This window comes from Panicum hallii, chromosome 1, assembly GCF_002211085.1.
Source record: "Panicum hallii strain FIL2 chromosome 1, PHallii_v3.1, whole genome shotgun sequence".
Taxonomy (NCBI): Eukaryota; Viridiplantae; Streptophyta; class Magnoliopsida; order Poales; family Poaceae; genus Panicum; species Panicum hallii.
This window is the reverse complement of record NC_038042.1, coordinates 54,976,933-54,985,734: the sequence shown is the minus strand read 5'-3', so window position 1 is coordinate 54,985,734 and position 8,802 is coordinate 54,976,933. Positions and strand designations below refer to the sequence as shown.

The 8,802-nt window shown below is 43.6% G+C and overlaps 1 pseudogene; it reads left to right on the top strand.

Moving 5' to 3' along the window:
- The first annotated feature begins 679 nt into the window (after positions 1-679).
- LOC112875976 lies at positions 680-6,002 on the top strand (annotated as a pseudogene).
- Positions 6,003-8,802: the final 2,800 nt, after the last annotated feature.

The following is an 8,802-nucleotide window of genomic DNA, read 5'->3' as shown; positions in this document are numbered from 1 at the left end:
ACGCTTCACCTTCACTCCCATCCAAACCCCACCCCACTCCATTCGATTTTATTACCCCAGTTTCAGTTTTTATCTCCACTGTCGCGCAGCGCCTCGAGATTCAGATAGCATCACTCGCGGAACAAAATCGACGGCGCCAAACCTCCGGCCCTTTCGTATTCCTACCCGAGTCGTGGGGCCCCTCCATCCCGTCACCTCTTAAATGTTTCGTGCACATTCATTGATCGACTCCAGTCTCCCTCCGCCGCAGTCCGGCGACGAAACCATCGCGCTCTCACTCACCGGCGAGCAGCGAACTGAAGGTGCGGTATCCTGCTCCAGCTCCCCCACTTCCCGCCTCCGGCTCGCCGGCGACCGCGCGCGGTCGCAGAACCTTGCCGCTTCCTCTTCGTGGTGCGTTTGGTCGTTGCAACTTTATAGGCTGCTCTCTTGGTGTCAGCGATTCTGTTGCGGAGTTGCAGGCCTTCCCCGAGCGAAGGGTTTTTCGTTTTTGTGTTGGGTTGTAGACCTGTAGTTGGGGTTGGGGGTTGGTTTAAGTTGGGATATGTCCTTGTTTACTTCTTTTGCTTAAAGTAAATTCTAACGCGAGGGTGTGTTTTCAGAAGAGTATCGCCTTATACCTCGAGCAATATCCCCTTCCTGATGACGAACTGATTTTGTTGTAGTTGTGACATGCATCATGGGCGGCAGGACTATTCAGGTGTCAGGTTTTGCTCTAACTGACAGTCCGGAGTTTGTCAAGGATTTTCTGGAACGAATTTCTGGCCCTGGAACAATCCTTGCTCTCAAGCTCAGGCCTCCAAAGAACATCTCTGCAGCATCAAAGGCGTTTGCTATAGTTCAGTTCGAGACGCAGGAAAGTGCTTCGTTGGTAGAGAATGCGGCTCAAAGAAAAGAACTCAGGAGGGGAAGCTTTTTTCTGAAAGTCAGACCTGCGGAGCGCGACATTATTCCAAGACCAAGAGTTCCAATGTTTTGTTTGGAGGATGCAGACCTGCATTTTGGTTGTTTGGTTAAGGAAAATGTACTGTGTTCTTTGGAAAGCAAAGGGAGTTGCAGTCAAGTTTGGATTTGATAGGAAAACGATTGTTTTTTACCTGTCCTACAATTACAAAAACTATAAACTTGAAATATCTTACGAGAGTAGATGGGAGGTGCAGCTTCACCGTCCACCTGCTCATAGGTCGCGGACAAAGTTCCTTCTGATTCAGGTAGGTTCTGTACAAGTAACCATCTTATACACTTTAGCTTGGTTCTTGTTAGGTGTCACCTTTTCTTTTATCATTTTAAACATAATTAACTGATTGAAGTAGGCATAGTAACTAATAACTATAATAGTTTGAGATATTTCCTACATTTCTTTTGTCGTCCCATCTTCCTCCTATTTTCCTTGTCTTCATGCTTATGAATTCTATGCCTATCCTATCTTTTCCAGTGTACTGCCGTTTCATACTTCCATGCAAGACTATTACGGAAGTTCTTCATATTTTTTGAGTTTTGGTGGAACGAAAATGATATGAACTGGTTTAACTGATTTCAAGTTTTGTTCTAAATCCTTAATAACCTACCAGCAACTGGTGATTCACCATAGTATTCCATAACCAATTCTTTAATTACTTATGATTGTTTCTGTTTGATGGAATTTTCAAACTTCCGAATTTACATAGACTTAGAAGTTTTATCATGTTTCAGGTTCAGGCGGTTCCTAAAATTTATGAATCCTCTTCTGATCTTATGTCTGAGGATCCTTCCTTCAGTTCCTTGAACTATTTTAGGGACGACACAGATGATCAGTGGAACAGAACAATTGATTTTACTCCATCAGCTAGCATTGGCAATCGTCTATTCTGTGTCTGGAGCTGCCGCAACTGTGCGATCTCACAAACATTGGTGAGTACTTTTTTTACTCCAAAGAGTACAATCTTGACTTTGAGTGTCAGAATGGGCGTTCATATTCTTGTGGCACTGGCATTGTTCCAATTGTGAAATCCCCTAATAACATAGATGTCCCCTTTGAGATACTCTTCCAAATTAATCATTTGGTTCAGCTTGGAACCCTCAGTGGGCCAACGCTTGATAACAATTTCTTCTGTCTGGTTAGCCCAAAATTTGTACCTGCTGATCATATAAAGCGTGCACTTTTTAACATGTCCGATTTGAAAAGTGCCTGCTTGAATCCAACAGATTGGTTATCAGCTGAATACTCAAAAATCTGCAAATTACTCTACACACTGCGAATATCACCTCATATATGTCCAGATGATGGATTGGTTTATGTCCAGAGGGTGCAAGTTACCCCGGCTAAAGTTTACTTCTATGGACCAGAGATAAATTTCTCCAATCGTGTCGTGAGGCATTTCTCTGCTGACATAGATAACTTCCTTCAGGTTTCTTTTGTTGATGAGGACTTTGAGAAGCTCCATTCAGCTGATTTGTCATCTCACTCTTCTTCAAGAACTGTTGCTAGGAGAACTTCTCTGTGCTATAGAGTTCTGTCAGTCCTTTCCAATGGCATCAGTATTGGCGACAAGCGCTTTTGAGTTTCTTGCCTTTTCTTAAAGCCAGCTTCAAGATAACTCTACAAGGATGTTTGCTTCTCATCAGGGATTAACTGTAAGTGACATCAGGAAATGGATGGGAGACTTCCGGAATATCAGAAATGTGGCAAAGTATGCTGCAAGACTTGGTCAATCTTTTAGTTCCTCAACAGAAACCTTAAAAGTTCCTCAACAGAAACCTTAAAAGTATACAAGTATGAGGTGGAAGAAATTCCAGATATAACAAATGGCACGAAGTACATATTCTCTGATGGGTAGGAAAGATTTCAGCTGATTTCGCAATGGAAGTGGCTATGAAGTGCAAACTGAAATGCTTTGCTCCATCTGTTTTTCAAATAAGGTATGGTGGTTACAAAGGTATTGTTGCTGTTGACCCAAGATCAAACTGGAAGCTTTCTTCGAGGAAAAGCATGTTAAAGTTCCAGTCTGAAAACATTACTCTGGATGTCCTTGCATGCAGCAAATACCAGCCGTGTTTCCTGAATCGACAGTTGATTACTCTTCTTTCAACACTTGGAGTTGGTGATAGTGTCTTTGAATTAAAGAAAGAGGAAGCCGTGAGGCAGTTGAACAGTATGGTAACTGAGCCACAGGCTGCTATTAAAGCAATTAAACTTATACCCATGGGAGAAGTAACCAATGTGGTTAAAGAATTGTTGTGTGACTACAAGCCTGATCACGAACCATATCTTTCCATGCTGCTACAAACTTTTAGAGCATCCAAGCTGCTAGAACTGAAAGCAAAGTCACGAATATTCATCCCACAAGGACGGGCAATGATGGGATGCTTGGATGAAACCCGCATGCTGAAGTACGGCCAGGTATTTATTCAAGCTTCTTACTGTGCAGATGATCATCGCAAATTCATTGTAACAGGAAAAGTAGCCGTTGCCAGAAATCCTTGCCTCCACCCCGGTGATGTACGGGTTCTCCATGCTGTCGATGTTCCTGATCTGCACCACATGTTTGACTGTGTTTTCTTTCCACAGCAGGGACCAAGGCAAGTATTTTAACATATACTATCATGTTTTCTAGTAATTTTCAACAAGCCCTTTTTTTGGTACATGTCAATTCTTGGTTACATATGTTTGTACCAATAGGAATATTTTGAATGAAACCTCATGTCAAGTTGAAGTTTTAGATTGCCATTAGATCCTTTTAATGAAATAACACTTCAATTTGAAATTTTAGAACCTAACCCTGCTCCCATTTTAGATGAAGAACCTTTTTACTAGTCAAGTGTGGGTACCACTTTTTGACATGTCTTGTTGTTCATTTTTTAATTCTTTGGTGGATGTTGTATTTTTATCTTCTGTCTCCTCAGTTTTCAAATTTGTGGTTCATGTATGCAGACCGCATTCTAATGAGTGTTCAGGGAGTGATCTTGATGGGGACATATATTTTGTTTCTTGGGATCAATCTCTGATCCCAATCCGTATGGTGGCGCCTATGGACTATACTCCAGCACCAACTGATACACTAGATCATGACGTTAAAATTGAGGTATTATAAGTTTCTTAGAAAAACATCTTCGTTGCCATTCATACTAGAAGCTCATTTACTGACATCACTGGCTCACTGCTATCATTTATTTGTGCTTTGTACTGTGTGCTGCTTTTTTATGGCCCTGGTTGTTCTACTTTTGAATGCCACTATTTATCCCATTTTTTTCTTGAGTCTTGCATGAATTTTGTTAGGAGTATTGTCCTCTCTTTCAAATGCAGCATTATTGCATCCTCCTTGCATTTGAGGGGTAGTGTAAGGAGCATAGAATTCTTTATGTATACGTTACTAGAGTCCCATGTACTCTATATACTGCCCTCTTGGGGCAATTATTTAATAGAAGTGCTTATTAATAACAATTATGACTTGTTTATTTGCTGGTCGAAATAGAGAAATTACATTGCAATATGTATGTCACTTTTTTAAAAACATTCAAATAAGATCCTTCATTGCTATCTGTTGATCTTAGTTACTCTTCTACTACCTGTTTTCTTCAATTCTGAGTAATTTGACTCAGACTTCTCAAATATTAGTAGAGAGAAGTCAGGGACCTCTTGCGGCACTTTTGACATGGTTCCTTCATAGTTTAAAACTATTTCTTATTGATTTATAAAGTTAGTCCACACATTTCCCATTGGTTGGATATATAAATAGCTTGTCATTTTTTATTTATATTTGATGTCATAGAGACAACAGTGTTCTGCTTGATTGTATTCCTCAAAATGCACCATGTTGCCTGCTTCGAGTTCCATGGTTTTCAATGAGTTTTCATGTGAAGAAGATGCTCAATTGCTAATTATCCTAAGTTTTTACATGGTTCTTAATCTCTCTGAGTATCTCTCCCTTTCCTTTTTTTTTGTGTGTGAAAACAATTCTTGTCCAGTAGATATATGATTTAGCAATCTTCACTTTCCCATTTGAATTAAATTATTACCTGCTCTGCGTTCCTGTGTTTTAGAACTTTACTTGCTGAGGTGATATTGCAGTTCCATGCATCACACAAAATTACCTTCAAGTTCGAACAGATCTCATACCATGCTTCGAAATCAATGTTATTATATCATACAGGAAGTAGAAGAGTACTTCACAAATTACATAGTTAATGAGAGTCTGGGAATTATTGCCAATGCGCATGTAGTCTTTGCCGATAAGGAATATCTTAGGGCTGAAAGTGCACCGTGTATTCAACTAGCCAAGCTCTTCTCAGTAGCTGTTGATTTCCCAAAGACAGGATTGCCAGCTCAGATTCCACATGAGCTACATGTCAGAGAGTATCCTGATTTCATGGAGAAGCTTGACAAAGCCACCTATATTTCGAATTGTGTAATCGGGAAGCTCTACAGGGAAATAAAGAAGCACACACCTCACATAAAGTACTTCACGAGGAATGTGGCAAGGCGTTCTTATGATTCCGATTTGATTATTGATGGCTATGAAGATTACATTACCGAGGCTACAGAATTCAAGCAAGAGTATGATTTCAAGTTGGGTAATCTTATGGACCACTATGGCATAAAAAGTGAAGCTGAGATAATAAGTGGATGTATTCTAAAGATGGCAAGAAATTTAACCAAGAGTAGTGATGCTGATGCAATCAGAATGGCGGCGAGATCTTTGAGGAAAGAAGCCATGTTTTGGTTCAGCGAGGTGGGCATGGACGAGAATGGAATCGGTCAAGATGACTTAGATGCTAAGGCCTCTGCTTGGTATCATGTTACTTATCATCCAGATTACTGGGGCTGCTACAATAAAGGATACCACCATGACCGGCCACATCTTATTAGCTTTCCATGGTGTGTGTATGACAGATTTGTATGTATCAAGCAGAGGAGAAATTTGAAAAGGAAGATGGTCCTGAAATGAAGTGCCGGCCTAGCTCCAAATGAAGCAAAATGTGAATACAGTCAAGGAGATGAAACAAATGGATGAGACCTTGGAATTCTGTTGAGTATTGCCAACAGAATCTCTCTTGTAGATATCTTAAATCGTTAATGATGAGCTTGTTGATTGTGGCACATGAATGATCTGATCGATGAATATGAGCGAACTGCTACTAGCTGACTTCAGGCGTGTATGTCCTGGAAATTTCAGATGCTCCCTTTTCACTTCATGCGTGTAGCCTGATTTTCATTGGAACCTTGCTGTTCCTCGTGTTTTACTGAACGGTGTAAAATGCTGATCTTTTCGTGTGTACTCCCTCCATTTTCTAAATATATCAGATTTAGGAAACGTGATGTATAGTCTGTTGATGTTCCTTCAGCCTTGGTTTATTGGCGACAGATACTAGTTGACCTTTATCAGTTCAAACAGCTTGCGCGTAGTCGGGTAGGACGCAGACGGGGAGCAGGAGGCATCTTGGACTTTCTTTTTTTTAACAAAGGCAAGAGCTCTGCCGTTCAATTAAGATGAAAAAAATAATGTACTAGCCAGCTGGAATGCTAAAAGGTACCGGATGGGCTAACCACCCGAATCGATACGGCTGAGTACGACACACAGCTATAGGTCATCGTTGCCGAGCATGGCCGCCAGCAGCTCCGACTTCCCATGGTGGGCCACGAAGAGCAGCTCCGACTTCCAATAGCGAACCCTCGCCCCGCAACCTAGCCATGACGACAAATCGAATGCGATGCTTTCAGGAAGGGAGTGCCCACCAATGGCGCCGCCGTCGCACGTCCGAGGATCAGGTTTTCACCCAATGAAGACATGCTAGAGAGGAAACACGACGCCCCCAATAGGGAATGGCACCCAACAGCATCGCCGTTGCCAAAGCTTTCGCCCAACAACCCTCTAGCATGGATGCGGTATCACGAAGCCCCCGCCAATCTACACCGCCAACGCCGCTGTCCCGCTGCCCTACAGAAGCCCCTTTAGAAGGGTGTCAACGTGCCGGGTACAGCTGCGTCACCCGCCACCCCCTCCAACCATGCCACGCAGAGCCGGACCTGACCCCACCGCTCATGTAACCACGCCGCACTTCGAGGGCGCCGGCCCCCGGTTGCCACCGCCACCAGCCGGCAACAGACCTCGGCCGGATCTACAAGGGCTAGCAGCGGCCACAGTTGCAGCCGCGGGAGGGCCGGATCCAGAGTACCTCAGCCGCCGAGCGCCGCGCCCCCAACTGGCAGCCTCCCCGTGCTAGTCCCGCCGCACCTGGCTGCCGAGCACCCTCCCCGCGCAGCGGCGCATGCGAGCCCCTTGGGCGAGAGCATCGTCACCGCCATCCTAGGGAGCCGCGCGCCACCGCGCGGCGCTATCACAGCCGCCGCCGCCGCCGCCGTGCACCGCTCCCGCCTAGATCTGGTGCACACAGGCGGCCCCTCTGTCGATTGGCCCGCCGCCATCCTAGGAGCCGCGCGGACTTCCGGTGAGCTCCTCCGGCGACGGCGAGGGCGGGGAAGGGGGAAGGTGGGCGGCAGATAGGGTTCGGCGGTTAGCCTCCCGAGTCTAGAGGGCGACGCGGGGGCTTGACTGGTGGGGATTCCTTTTTAGAGAGCATGAGGCATCTTGGACTCTTGGTCCCTCTTTTACATTTCTTTGTCCTGGCCTCTTCGCACCCAATATTTGCTTCCTCTTTTCCTGGCTTTTCCTGTCCTTTTTCCTCTGCTTCCAGTACGCAACACTGCATGAAGCATTGAAGCGAATGGGCTGTGGTTGCTTCGCCTGCAAGCGCCTCTGGCCCTATCCCTCTGTACAGTCAGCACAAGTCAAGTCAATGCTCTAGGCAGTGAGTGGAAGCAGGAATCTTCAGAATCCCAGCTGCTTCTTTTGGTGGCCCTTCGTCCTTGTTGTATGCAGAGGTTTTGGCTTTGGATCGGGGATCGCTGCTCGTTGCCTTTTCGTTGTCGATCTTGCATTGGTGGAAACACGCTACAGACAACACGGCCATCATGTCCTTGATCGTCTTCGGTTGCAAATGGGCGATAAAAGCTTGTTTTTAAGAGGACCCCACTCTTGTTGTTTTCCTTTTGGAATAAGATGCGACTTCTTGCCAAGAATTTGTTAGGTTTGTTACCAAGAATATATTTTCTAAAACAAAGGATCTTTCGAGGGAGTATACCAGGGACGCACAACGATTTTAGGTTATACTTGTTAGAGAGTGACTACAACCCATCCGTCCAATAAGTTCCGGACTGAAGTTAGGTGAAAAGTGAAAATACATGAAAACTAAACATGACCATTTTCATGTTTCGTAAACAAAATGTTACATATATGCCAAAGTTTCAAATCAACTCGGTGGTCTATCTAAGGTTAAAAGCTTAGAAAAACACAATCTCCATTTACAACATACATACTTCTTTAACGGTTTTTAGAAATGTCTTAACTTGCCTTTCACACATTCTTTTTTCTCATTTAAATGGTCTTACCACTTCATCCCTATATCCAATCACTTCTCTTTTCAAGCATATCAAATGACTATACATCATTTTAGCAATAAAATATTCCATAACATTTTAAAGTACGCATGTTACTCTATACTAATATTTATCCAGGGTGGTTGTTGTACATGTGACTCCTTAGTAGTACTCTCATAATAAAACTATTGGCTCCATTAGTTTTAGCTTCTGGTTGATTTTGAAAGTCCGATTTTAAAAAATTCTAATCATGAATTCTTGATGAATTCTGTAAGTCATCTATCTTTTAAATTTTTTAAAAACGAGCCTTTAAAATTTTATAGGCCCGATTTCCGGAGTCCCGAACTATCCAATTCACCCCCGAACCACCGGGCCCACCATCCCGTCAA